The 12,559-nt window shown below is 41.6% G+C and overlaps 1 protein-coding gene across 16 annotated transcripts in view; it reads left to right on the forward strand.

Moving 5' to 3' along the window:
* The window catches only part of R3HDM2 (R3H domain containing 2), a 172,200-nt gene that overhangs the window by 42,258 nt on the left and 117,383 nt on the right, over positions 1–12,559 (forward strand). The window lies entirely within an intron of this gene.

Below are 12,559 nucleotides of genomic sequence, written 5' to 3' on the forward strand. Positions count from 1 at the left end.
ACTCCAGCCTGGCGACAGAGGAAGACTCTGTCTCAAAAAAAAAAAAAAAAGAAAGAAAAAAGAAAGCAGCTGATCTGACCTGGAGAAGTGCTTTAAGTGGACCATATTTTGAAAGAACCAGCCTGTTTCTCCTTTGAAGATACAGTTTAGTATTTACTCATAGAATCTAGAGAATTTAAGAATTGAAAAAATGCTGCTGCTTCCAAGTGCATTCTGTTCTGGTGTTTGTGCAGTTTAAGTTGAATGGCACAGCTATGAAGAGATATAGTCATTTTTTTCCTCTAAAAATAGGTGAGGCAGGAGCATATTGATCTGATTATATGTTGGTCTGCAGTTTATACTGAACAATAATTTTTTTCAGTACCATTTGTTTGCTTACTTAGGATAAAGTAATGTATAAAAGGATCAGATTATGGTTTTATATTCTATATTATACTTTTATAGGGAGATTAGACATAAAAATTATCTTACATTGTCCTAAAATTTCCAGTTGTCTGAAATGAGGTGAGGTGTATATGAAGAGAGGTGTTTATTTTTATTTATTTTTAATTTTTGAGAAGTGTATATTTTGATGGCTGCAGAGAAATGCAGTTTTGGATGCAGAATATTATTTCTTCATCACATAAATTGTTGAATTTGTGGAATATATCTGGTCTGGTCTTTTTTTTTTTTTTTTTGAGATGGAGTTTTGTTCTTGTTGCCCAGGCGGGAGTGCAATGGCATGATCTTGACTCACTGCAACCTCCACTTCCTGGGTTCAAGTGATTCTCCTGCCTCAGCCTTCCAAGTAGCTGGGATTACAAATAGGCATGCGCCACCACACCTGGCTAAGTTTGTATTTTTAGTAGAGACAGGATGTCTCCATGTTGTTCAGGCTAGTCTCAAACTCCCCACCTCAGGTGATCTGCCCGCCTCGGCCTCCCAAAGTGCTGGGATTACAGGCGTGGGCCACCATACCCAGCCTCTATTCTTACTACTTTTTTTAGAGACAGAGTCTTGCTTTGTCACCCAGGTTGAAGTGCAGCAGCACAGTCATAGCTTACTGCAGCCTCAAACTCCTTGGCTCAAGTGATTCTCTCACCTCAGTCTCCCAAGTAGCTAGGACTACAGGCACATGCTACCATGTCAGGCTAATTTTTTGTAGAGATGGGAGTCTCACTACATTGCCCAGGCTATGGGCAATCTCCTGGCCTCAAGCGATCCTCCCATGTTGGCCTCCTGCCAAAGTGCTGGGATTACAGGCACAAGCCACCATGCTTGGCCAGAGTTGGAGTTTAATTTAAATCTGGGAAGACCATAATCATGGATTTTGTTCGGTTTTCAAGCTACCCTTTTTATTGATTAGTGAGACTCTTGCGTTCGCATGTGTTGAGTTGTAGGATCTATTAGAGGTGGAAAAAGGAATAGCAAAATCTTGAATGCTGTCTCAGTACTAGAGGCACAATTAGGAAAAGTCTAAATTGATGTTAGCTATAATTTGGTGGTGTGGAAAATCGAGTTTTAATCCCTTCTTATTTTTTTTAAAAACATACTTTCTATGCGATTTAGATTTGCTTTCTCTATCATAACTACTCTTTCCAAATAGTACCATTGTTTATTAGCTCTCTTGTTAATCAGATTTGCCAAATTCCTGAAAAATATTTGATTTTTGAGAAAGTACATAAGAGTTTGGCATTTGGTTTGTGTGACAATTTCAGCAGCACCCTTTATTGCAAAGAACTTGGGAATTTGTTGACAGAAATCCATTTTCTCTATGACTCCTGATTCCCCCCAACACCCCCGCCCCAAGGCTTTCTAGCCTGTGTTCTATTTTTAAATCCTGCTGCTGTGCTCTGTATTGCGGCACTTCTTTTCCTGAATTATTTATCATTGTTGGGAGCTGAATGGAGCAGTATGTTTTTTTTCTTTTTTTTTTGAGACGGAGTCTCGCTCTGTGGCCCAGGCTGGAGTGCAGTGGCCGGATCTCAGCTCACTGCAATCTCCGCCTCCCGGGTTTACGCCATTCTCCTGCCTCAGCCTCCCGAGTAGCTGGGACTACAGGCGCCTGCCACCTCGCCCGGCTAGTTTTTTGTATTTTTTAATAGAGACGGGGTTTCACGTGTTAGCCAGGATGGTCTTGATCTCCTGACCTCGTGATCCGCCCGTCTCGGCCTCCCAAAGTGCTGGGATTACAGGCTTGAGCCACCGCGCCCGGCCAGCAGTATGTTTTTTTTACCACTGCTCATTAGGACCCACGTGTCTGTCTTCAACTTGGATGACATATCTGGTTCATGTTAAACCCCACTGGCCCATCCTGGGAAGGCTTTGAGATAGTATAAGAACAGGCCACAATTGGCTGGGTGCAGTGGCTCACACTTGTAATCCCAGCACTTTGAGAGTCCAAGGCGAGTGGATCACCTGAGGTTGGGAGTTTGAGACCAGCCTGACCAATGTGGAGAAACCTCATCTCCACTAAAAATAAAAGATTAGCCACCTGTGGTGGTGCATACCTGTAATCCCAGCTACTCGGGAGGCTGAGGCAGGAGAATCGCTTGAACCCGGGAGGCGGAGGTTATAGTGAGCCGAGTTCGCGCCATTGCACTTAAAAAAAGAAAAAAAAAAAAGAACAGGACATTCTGATATGTTGTAAAAGCATTCAGACTTTTGGATTACTGTTATTTTGTTTCAGCAGCAGTGGGACAGAGAGAAGCTATGCCATGTTCTTCCCTTAGACTATGCTCAAAGATATTATGTTATACTGGCTTTTCTGATTATATTTACTTTTTGTTTTTATAGTTGTTGCATTGATGTTACTCATTTAGGAAAGGTGAAAGAGAAATCTCTATGAGAAGCACAATGTTAAATCAAGATTCATTTTAGTTATAAATATGACCTGAATATTTGGAGATACCTTGAAATTCTCTGTTTTGGGGGTTTGGGTTGTGGGGGATTGGCTTATTTTGTTTGGGAGTATTTCTTCTCATTGTCTTCTCATCTTGTTACAGACTGTAGGCTTGGAAGAAGAATGACAAAACCTATGAGCAAGGCAGTTATTTTGAATGATATTTCTTCCCTTTTCTGTCTTGCAGGACATCAGAACTGATGTTTCTCTTTTGTTTTCGTTCTTTTTCTGCATCCTGCCTTTCATGAAAATATTTTTCTCTCCCTTGATATCACTGCTTTTTTTCTTTTTGATATATGAATACACAGCTACTTCTGTGTTCTTTACTTCTTTAAACAGTTAACCCTTTTATGTTACTGTAGGCAGAAAAAGGATAGCGGTTAATCAATTAGGCAGTGAAGAGGGTAAAACTTTGTTTGCCTGCCCTACTTTGTTGGCTGTCTCTTGAGTTTGTGTGTGTGTTTATCTTAAAAGAAAAAAAAAAAAAAAAGCGGGGGGGCCCGGGTGCGGTGGCTCACACCTGTAATCCCAGCACTTTGGGAGGCCGAGATGGGGGGATCATGAGGTTAGGAGATTGAGAACATCCTGGTTACCACGGTGTAACCCCGTCTCTACTAAAATACAAAAAAAATTAGCCGGGCGTGGTGGCGGGCGCCTGTAGTCCCAGCTACTCAGGAGGCTGAGGCAGGAGAATGGCGTGAACCCGGGAGGCGGAGCTTACAGTGAGCCAAGATCGCGCCACTGCACTCCAGCCTGGGCAACAGAACGAGACTCCGTCTCAAAAAAAAAAAAAAAAAAAAAAAAAAAAAAGTAATGGTATATATTTGGTTCCCATTCTTGGAGTAATGATGAAATATTTTTATATTTTGAACCAGAACAAATTTTAGTCTTCTATTGCTGCTTTCTAGTTAGTTCTACTGGCCCAGAAACTGGCGTATCACTGCTCAGTGATTTATTATCATTCCATTCATTCCCCTGTAACAGTGGCTCTCAGTTGCATAAATCCCATATTTCTCAGCAGCTTGTATCATCTTTGCTCACTGACTGTTGTCCTGACATTAGCGTGTTTCTTTGAACTATATCAACCAAGTCAAACTAGACTAAATTTAACTATTTTTCCTTTGTGGTTTTGCTCCCTTCTTAGTTATCTTGCCCTCTGTGTTAATCTATCTTCACACTGCTATAAACATACTATCTGAGACTGGGTAATTTATCAAAGAAAGAGGTTTATTTTATTTTATTTTTCTTTTGAGATGGAGTTTCACTCTTGTTGCCCAGGCTGGAGTGCAGTGGCGCGATCTTGGCTCTCCTTAACCTCCACCTCCCGGGTTCAAGCTATTCTTCTGCCTCAGCCTCCCGAATAGCTGGGATTACAGGCATGCACCACCATGCCTAATTTTGTATTTTTAGTAGAGATGGGGTTTTTCCATGTTGGTTAGGCTGGTCTCGAACTCCCGACCTCAGGTGATCAGCCCTTCTTGGCCTTCCAAAGTCTTGTGATTACCATGCCCAGTGAGGTTTAATTGGCTCACAGGAAGTTCCGCATGCCTGGGGAGGCCTCAGGAAACATACTGTCATGGCGGAAGGGGAAGCAGGCATGTATGTCTTCGCGAGTGCAAGCAGGGGAAATGCCAGACACTTATGTAATAAAACCATCAGATCTCGTGAGAACTCACTCACTAGCATGAGAACAGCAGGAGGGAAACCACCCCCATGATCCAATAAGCCTCCCTCCCTCACACATGTGGGGATTATAATTCAAGATGAGATTTGGGTGGGGACACAGAGCCAAACCATAGCACCCTCTCTTTGCTATTACTCCTTGAAAAAGCCAGTTGAAAATTACATTTTTTAGGAAACTTTCTAAGATTTAGGCTATCAAATTCTTATTAATTTATATGTACTATTTTATTTTGTATTTATTTAACCTGTTTTGAAGGTGCTTATAATTTAAAACATAGTGCCTGCACTCAAAGAGTTATCTTGGGAGAAAATAAGAAATTAATTGACTTCCTTTTCTTGTATTACTTTGAATTTCTGTTGCTTTTAAATTTCATATATGTATTTTTAAATTCCAGATTTCAATGGTAAGGGCAAGAGCAAAGATCTTTTTTCCTGTGAAATCTTACGAACTGTTCCTACTGCCCTTATCTATCTTACCATGGGGCAGACCTGTTGGCTGATAGGGTAACAGTGTAGGAAAGAGGGATCTTAGGTGTTGGGGATTTTCTGTTTTGTGCCTTTTCGAATGGTAAAAATTCTAAGTATTTATAGTCTTACTTGAAATTATATTTTGGAGACTAAAATGACACAGACTACAAATTGAATGTACAAAAAAAGACATGCTAGATTTCTGAAATAGCCATCCAAGTTTTCACTGCATAACAAAGTTAGTGCTTACTTATTACTGGCATGCTAGAACAGTGGCTTACTTGAGCTAAAGTCTGTACCTGATGGCCTGATGATGTAGTTTTACATTCTTAATAAAATTGAGTTCGCATCAATTTATGATGAAAGTCTTTTAAGTGACTTTCAGAACCAGAATCACATATTATCTGCAGAGCTGTTAACCTCATTTTCCAAATTCCCATGACACTTTGCACAAGAGTTATATTTGCCCCAGAGATCTTAATTCGGAACTAGGGTCCTTCAGCTTTTAAGAGGTGGAGCTACGTTTGATATTCCTGACACCTGAGGTCATTTGATGGTGTTAAGATGCTGGGGTAGGGGTAGGAATTGGGAAATGGGAGAGTGGGGGTACATGACAAGAAAGTTCTTAAGTAGAGGCTAGGAGGAAAACTACCTGAGGTTACTTATTTGCCTAATCCTTCTGTATTAGAATTAGGAGATTGTAAATTAGTCTCCAGATCACTTGTGTTGCTCTTAGTCCCGCCCTAGCCATGACAGACAAATTCTCAGCCCTGGCCCTGCTGTGTGCAAAGTTAGAGAACAGTCCCCAAATCCGCCCCCCACTTCTGGCAGCAACTGCAGAATTTCTGGGGGCAGGGGGGTCCGCAAGATCACCCTCGGGTTCCATAATTTGCTAGAACGACTCACAGAACTCACTAAACCTATTCTACTCACAGTGAAGGGAGACAGACTAAAATCAGCCAAGAGAAGAGATATATGGGCAGAGTCCAGGAGGGTTTCAGATGCTGAGCTTCCGGTTTTCCTTTCCCAGTGGAGTCATGGATAGTGTAACTCCTCCTGTCAGTGTTGTGTGGTAATACACATGGAGTATTGCCAACCAAGGAGGCTACGTAAGCCTTGATGTCCTGAATTTTTACTGGGGCTCCATCACATAGATATAATTGGCAAAGTGGCTGATCTCAGTCTCCAGCCCTTCCTGAGGTTGAGTTGATAGTATGTAACATAAAGTCCCTACCATAAATCATATTGGTAGACTTACTGTCATGACTTAAGTCTCCTAATAAATCATTATCAAGAGGATATTCAAAGAGTTTAACATTACTTCCTAAGAGCTAAGGGCAAATGCCAGACCTCTCTTTGGGCAAGGTTAAATTCTTTTTTTTTTTTTTTTTTTTTTTTTTTTGAGACGGAGTCTGGCTCTGTCGCCCAGGCTGGAGTGCAGTGGCGGGATCTCAGCTCACTGCAAGCTCCGCCTCCTGGACTTTCGCCATTCTCCTGCCTCAGCCTCCCGAGTAGCTGGGACTACAGGCGCCCGCCACCTCGCCCAGCTAGTTTTTTGTATTTTTTTTAGTAGAGACGGGGTTTCACCGTGTTAGCCAGGATGGTCTCGATCTCCTGACCTCATGATCCGCCCGTCTCGGCCTCCCAAAGTGCTGGGATTACAGGCTTGAGCCACCGCGCCCGGCCGGTTAAATTCTTTACTACATACCATGCTAGTTGAAGTGTTAGGCCTAACTAAGAGGAAGGGGAAGGGAACTAGTTTAGAGTTTTTTGAACTAAGAAAATGTATTTTCTGCTTAAAAAGTTAAATATATATATACACACATGGAATTTTTTTTTTTTAAAGTAGATCCAAGTTGATAGAGTGCTTACAGGCACCTGAGAGATGCAAACTCAGATCATCCCTGGTGGAATATACCTCAACCCTGGCTTCAAATAATTCTTTTTTTTTTTTTTTTTTTTTTTGAGGCGGAGTCTCGCTCTGTCGCCCGGACTGGAGTGCAGTGGCCAGATCTCAGCTCACTGCAAGCTCCGCCTCCCGGGTTTACGCCATTCTCCTGCCTCAGCCTCCCGAGTAGCTGGGACTACAGGCGCCCGCCACCTCGCCCGGCTAGTTTTTTGTATTTTTTAGTAGAGACGGGGTTTCAACGTGTTAGCCAGGATGGTCTCGATCTCCTGACCTCGTGATCCGCCCGTCTCAGCCTCCCAAAGTGCTGGGATTACAGGCTTGAGCCACCGCGCCCGGCCAATTCTTAAAGATAGATTACCAACATATGTGAGCTTATAATAGTAACCAAAAAACGAAAAAAAATAACAAAAGAAACAAGGTTCTGTGAACCAGCATCAACAGAAACAACTGAAACAGACCCAGAGAAACTTTAGGTATTGGAATTATTGAATATAGAACATAAAATAAACATATTTAATGAAATAGAACAGTGAATAAAGACCAAGAATAAGAAATGAGAGAATAAAGCAAGACTGGTTGGTTTGTAAAATAAGCAATTAAAGTATTTTAGAAATAAAAAATAATGATTGAAAGAAACTCAGTGGAAGGGAACTTACAGTTCTGGTAATAGCAGTGTAACAGGAAGCTGATTTATGCTGCTGCCTTAAGTGAATAATTGGACAAAGTATATGAAAAAATGTTTTCAGATGTTGGACAAAGAGTAGCACAGAACAGTAATTCCTGAGAGAAAAGAAAGAAGTTTGAGCACTATGATTGTCCACCTTTCAGCCTGAAGAAAGTTTCTGGGTTGAAACTAGGGTCGGGAGGGATATACATACAGAGCTGGCAATCTTGAATTGAGGAGACAGAGGTAGGAATCAAGAAGGCAGCTGGGATTGTGGGGCAGAATATTTAAGAGGAGAGAGCTTCTTAAGAAAAAGAGAGTGGCCAGGCGCGGTGGCTCAAGCCTGTAATCCCAGCACTTTGGGAGGCCGAGGCAGGAGAATTGCTTGAGCCCGGGAAGTGGAGGTTGCAATGAGCTGAGATCACATCACTGCACTTCAACCTGGGTGACAGAGTAACACTCCATCTGAAAAAAAACAAAAAACAAACAAAAAAACCAAAAACACCCAATCTGTGCTATTTTCATATGACAGCCCTAGCAAACTAATACATAAGGTAAGAATTACAGCAAACTTTTTATCAGAATCATTGCAAGCTAATGATTCTGAGAGATAACATTAAAATGCTAGATGAGAAAACCTATCAACCTAGAATTTTATATGCAGCAAAAATACCTTTCAAAATTGAAGAGGAAACTGTCCAGGATGGGCAAAACATTAGTGGCTTAGGGCTGTGAACTGGGAGAAAATGGGAAGTTCATTCTTTTGCCTTTTTTTTTTTTTTTTTTAAAGAGATGGAGCCTTGCTTTGCCCAGGTTGGAGCGCAGTGGTGTGATCGTAGCTCACTACAGCATTGAACTCAGGCTCTGACAATCCTCCAACCTCAGCCTCCTAAGTAACTGGGAGTATAGGCACATGCCTCTACACTCAGCCTTTTAAAAAAATTGACATAATATAATTGTATACATTTATGGGTTACATAGTGATGTTTTGATACTCTAATGTGTAATTATCAGATGAGGATAATTAGCATATCTGTCTAAAATTTTATTATTTTGTTGCATTGGGACCATTTAGTATCCTCTTAGTTACTGGAAACTAAAAATTATTGTTAATTGGCCGGGCGCGGTGGCTCAAGCCTGTAATCCCAGCACTTTGGGAGGCCGAGACGGGCGGATCACGAGGTCAGGAGATCGAGACCATCCTAGCTAACACGGTGAAACCCCGTCTCTACTAAAAATACAAAAACTAGCTGGGCGAGGTGGCGGGCGCCTGTAGTCCCAGCTACTCGGGAGGCTGAGGCAGGAGAATGGCGTAAACCCGGGAGGCGGAGCTTGCAGTGAGCTGAGATCTGGCCACTGCACTCCAGTCTGGGCAACAGAGCAAGACTCCGCCTCAAAAAAAAGAAAAAAAAAAAATTATTGTTAATTATAGTTGTGCCGCAGTGGTATAGAACGTTAGAGCTTATTCCTCCTATCTAGCTGTAATTTTGTATCCTTTAACAAATCTCTCCCTATACCCCGTTCCCCCTACCCTTAATCAGAAGTTGTTTCTAATGAGTATAAGGTTTCTTTTGGGGATGATAAAGTGTTCTAAAATTGATTTTGATTATGGAAGTGTAACTCTTGAGTATACTAAAAGCCATAGAATTGTGTACTTGAAATTGGTGAATTGTATGGTATATGAATTATGTCACAATAAAAAGTATAGATGAAATAAGGCCTTTTAAAAACATAACAAAAGCTGATAGAATTCACCACCATCAAACCACTGCTACAGAAAGTGATAAAGACAGGAGAAAACTACACCAAATCAAAATTTAGATAGAAATAAAATAATGCAGGCTGGGCGCAGTGGCTTATGCCTGTAATTCCAGCACTTTGGGAGGCCAAGGTGGGTGGATCACTTGAGGCCAGGAGTTCGAGACCAGCCTGGCCAACATGGTAAAACCCCGTCTCTACTCAAAATACAAAAAAACTAGCTGGGCGTAGTGGCATGTGCCTGTAGTCCCAGCTACTCAGGAGGCTGAGGCAGGAGAACTGCTTGAACCAGGAGGCAGAGATTGTAGTAAGCCAACGTAGCACCACTGCACCCCAGCCTGGGCAACGGAGCAAGACTCTGTATCAAAAAAAAAGATAAAATAATGCAGATCATCAGAAATCTGTGGAGAAAATATTAATTATTTTATTTGGAAAAAAATTTAAAAGATAATTGTTCAAAACAAAAATAGTAAAACTTCTGTGGTGTTTATAATGTGCAGAAATAAAGTGGATGACAGCAGTTGCCCAAAAGATTGGGAGAGGTGAAATAGTAGTACAAGGTCAAATTGGCCCTTGAACAATGTGGGGGTTAGGGATATTGACCCCCCCATGCAGTCAAAAATCCACATACAACTTTTGACTCCAGAGAAACTTAACTATTAATAGTCTACTGTTGACTAGAAGCCTTACCAGTAACGTAAACAGTTCATTAACGGTTAAGCAGTTGATTAAACAGTTGATTAATAGCCTTAACAATAACCACAAACAGTTGATTAAAACATATTTCGTATATATATTATGTGTCATACTCTTACAATGCAGTAAGAGAAAAGAAAATGTTAAGAAAATCATAAGGAAGAGAAAATACATTTACTATTAAGTGAAAGCAGATCATCATAAAAGTCTTCATTCTTGTCTTCACATTGAGTAGGCTGAAGAGGAAGAAGAGGGGTTGGTCTTGCTGTCTCAGGGATGGAAGAGGGAGGAGGGGAAAGGAGACGCAGGCACACTTGTAACTTTACAGAAATGCGTCATAATTTATGTTTGACTGTTTTGCCTTTTTTTTTTTTGAGACAGAGTCTTACTCTGTCTCCCAGGATGGAGTGCAGTGGCTCATTGCAACCTCTGCCTCCCAGGCTCAAGCAGTCCTCCCACCTCATCCTCCGAGTAGCTGGGACTGCAGGCCTGCACCACCACGCCTGGCTAATTTTTGTATTTTTTGTAGAGACGGGGTTTTGCCATGTTGCCCAGGCTCTTAGTGATCTTCTTAATGGTGTCTGGAAACTCATCTGTTGCTTCTTGGTTGGCAAAAGCTGCTGCTTCTGTTATCTTGACATTTTTAAAACTCAATCTCTTTCTAAAATTATGAAACTATCTTTGCTGGCATTAAATTCTCTGGCTTTAGATCCTTCATCTTCCTTTTGCTTTGGTTGTCATATAATTACTTCTTTTTCTTGAATCATATTAGAGTCTATAGGTATGCCTTTCTTAGGTTTTTTTTTTGGAGACAGGGTCTCACTTTGTCACCCAGGCTGGAGTGTATAATGGCACAGTAATGACACACTGCAGCCTTGAACTCCTGGGCTCAAGTGGTTCTCCTGCCTCAGCCTCCTGAATAGCTGGGACTACAGGTGCATGCCACCGCACCCAGCTGGTTTTTAATTTTTGTAGCAACAGCGACTTGCATTGTTGGCCAGGGTGATCTTGAACTTCTGGCCTCAAATGATCCGCCTGCCTCAGTTTCCCAAAGTGTGGGATTTACAGGCATGAGCCAGTGTGCTCACTTTATGCTCTTTTTTTTTTTTTTTGAGACAGAGTTTTACTCTTATTGCCCAGGCTGGAGTGCAGTGGCGCGGTCTCAGCTCACCGCAACCTCCTCCTCCCAGGTTCAAGTGATTCTCCTGCCTCAGCCTCCTGAGTAGCTGGGATTACAGGCAAGTGCCACCACGCCCGGATAATTTTGTATTTTTAGCAGAGACGGAGTTTCTCCATGTTGGTCAAGCTGGTCTCCAACTCCCGACCTCAGGTGATCTGTCCGCCTCGGCCTCCCAAAATTCTGGGATTACAGGCATGAGCCACCGCGCCTGGCCCTATGCCTTTCTTAGAGCAATCCTGCATCCATATAAAAGCTGCATTTTCTTTTCTTTCCTTCCTTTCCTTTCTTTTCCTTTTTCCTTTTTCCTTTCCCCTTTCCTTTTTCCTTCCCTTTCCTCTTTCCTTTCCCCTTCCTTTCCTTTTTCCTTATTCCTTTCCTTTCCTGCAGTCTCTGTTGCTCAGGCTGGAGTACAGTGGCACAATGAGGGCTCACTGTAGCTTTGAACTTACTGGCTTAAGCGATCTTCCCACCTTAGCTCCCTGCTTCTTGGTTTCCATGCCTGGCTAATTAAAAAAAAAAAATTTTTTTTTTTTTTTTTTTTTTTTTAAGAGACGGGGGTCTCACTATGTTGATCAGGCTGGCATACCTTTTTCTTAATTTAGAAAAATATTTCTGTGGTACACAGTTTGTCTGCAAGTTTTTTTCAAATTGTTGCAAATCTCCAAAAAAATTCCCAGTATATTTACTGAGACCAGGCACAGTGGCTCATGCCTGTAATCCTAGCACTTTAGGAGGCCGAGGCATGTTGATCACCTGAGGTCAGGAGTTCGAGACCAGACTGGCCAACATGGTGAAATCCTGTCTCTACTAAAAATTCAAAATTAGCCAGGCATGGTGGTGCATGCCTGTAATCCCAGTTACTAGGGAGACTGAGGCAGGAGAATCGCTTGAACCCGGGAGGCAGAGGTTGCAGTGATCTGAGATCACATCACTACACTCCAGCCTGAGCGACAAGAGTGACACTCTGTCTTAACAAAACAAAACAAAACACACACACACATATATATTTACTGAAAACAATTCACATATAAGTGGACCTGTGCAGTTCAAACCTGTGTTGTTCAAGAGTCAACTGTATATTGTTTTACGATTCTTATATATGAAGTGGTATATTACTTCAAGATAAATTATGATAAAAGTATATGCTAAATAAACCACTTCTTAAAAAAGCAAAGAGGTATAGCTAGTAAGCCAATAAAGGAGATAAAATTGAATCATAAGAATGCTTAATTAATCTAAAAGATAAGAGAAGAAGGAAAATGAACATATTGGACAAGTGTGGTCGATTTAAATCCAACCATATCAATAATGTAAATACAA

Source organism: Rhinopithecus roxellana, chromosome 10 (assembly GCF_007565055.1).
Source record: "Rhinopithecus roxellana isolate Shanxi Qingling chromosome 10, ASM756505v1, whole genome shotgun sequence".
Lineage (NCBI taxonomy): Eukaryota > Metazoa > Chordata > Mammalia > Primates > Cercopithecidae > Rhinopithecus > Rhinopithecus roxellana.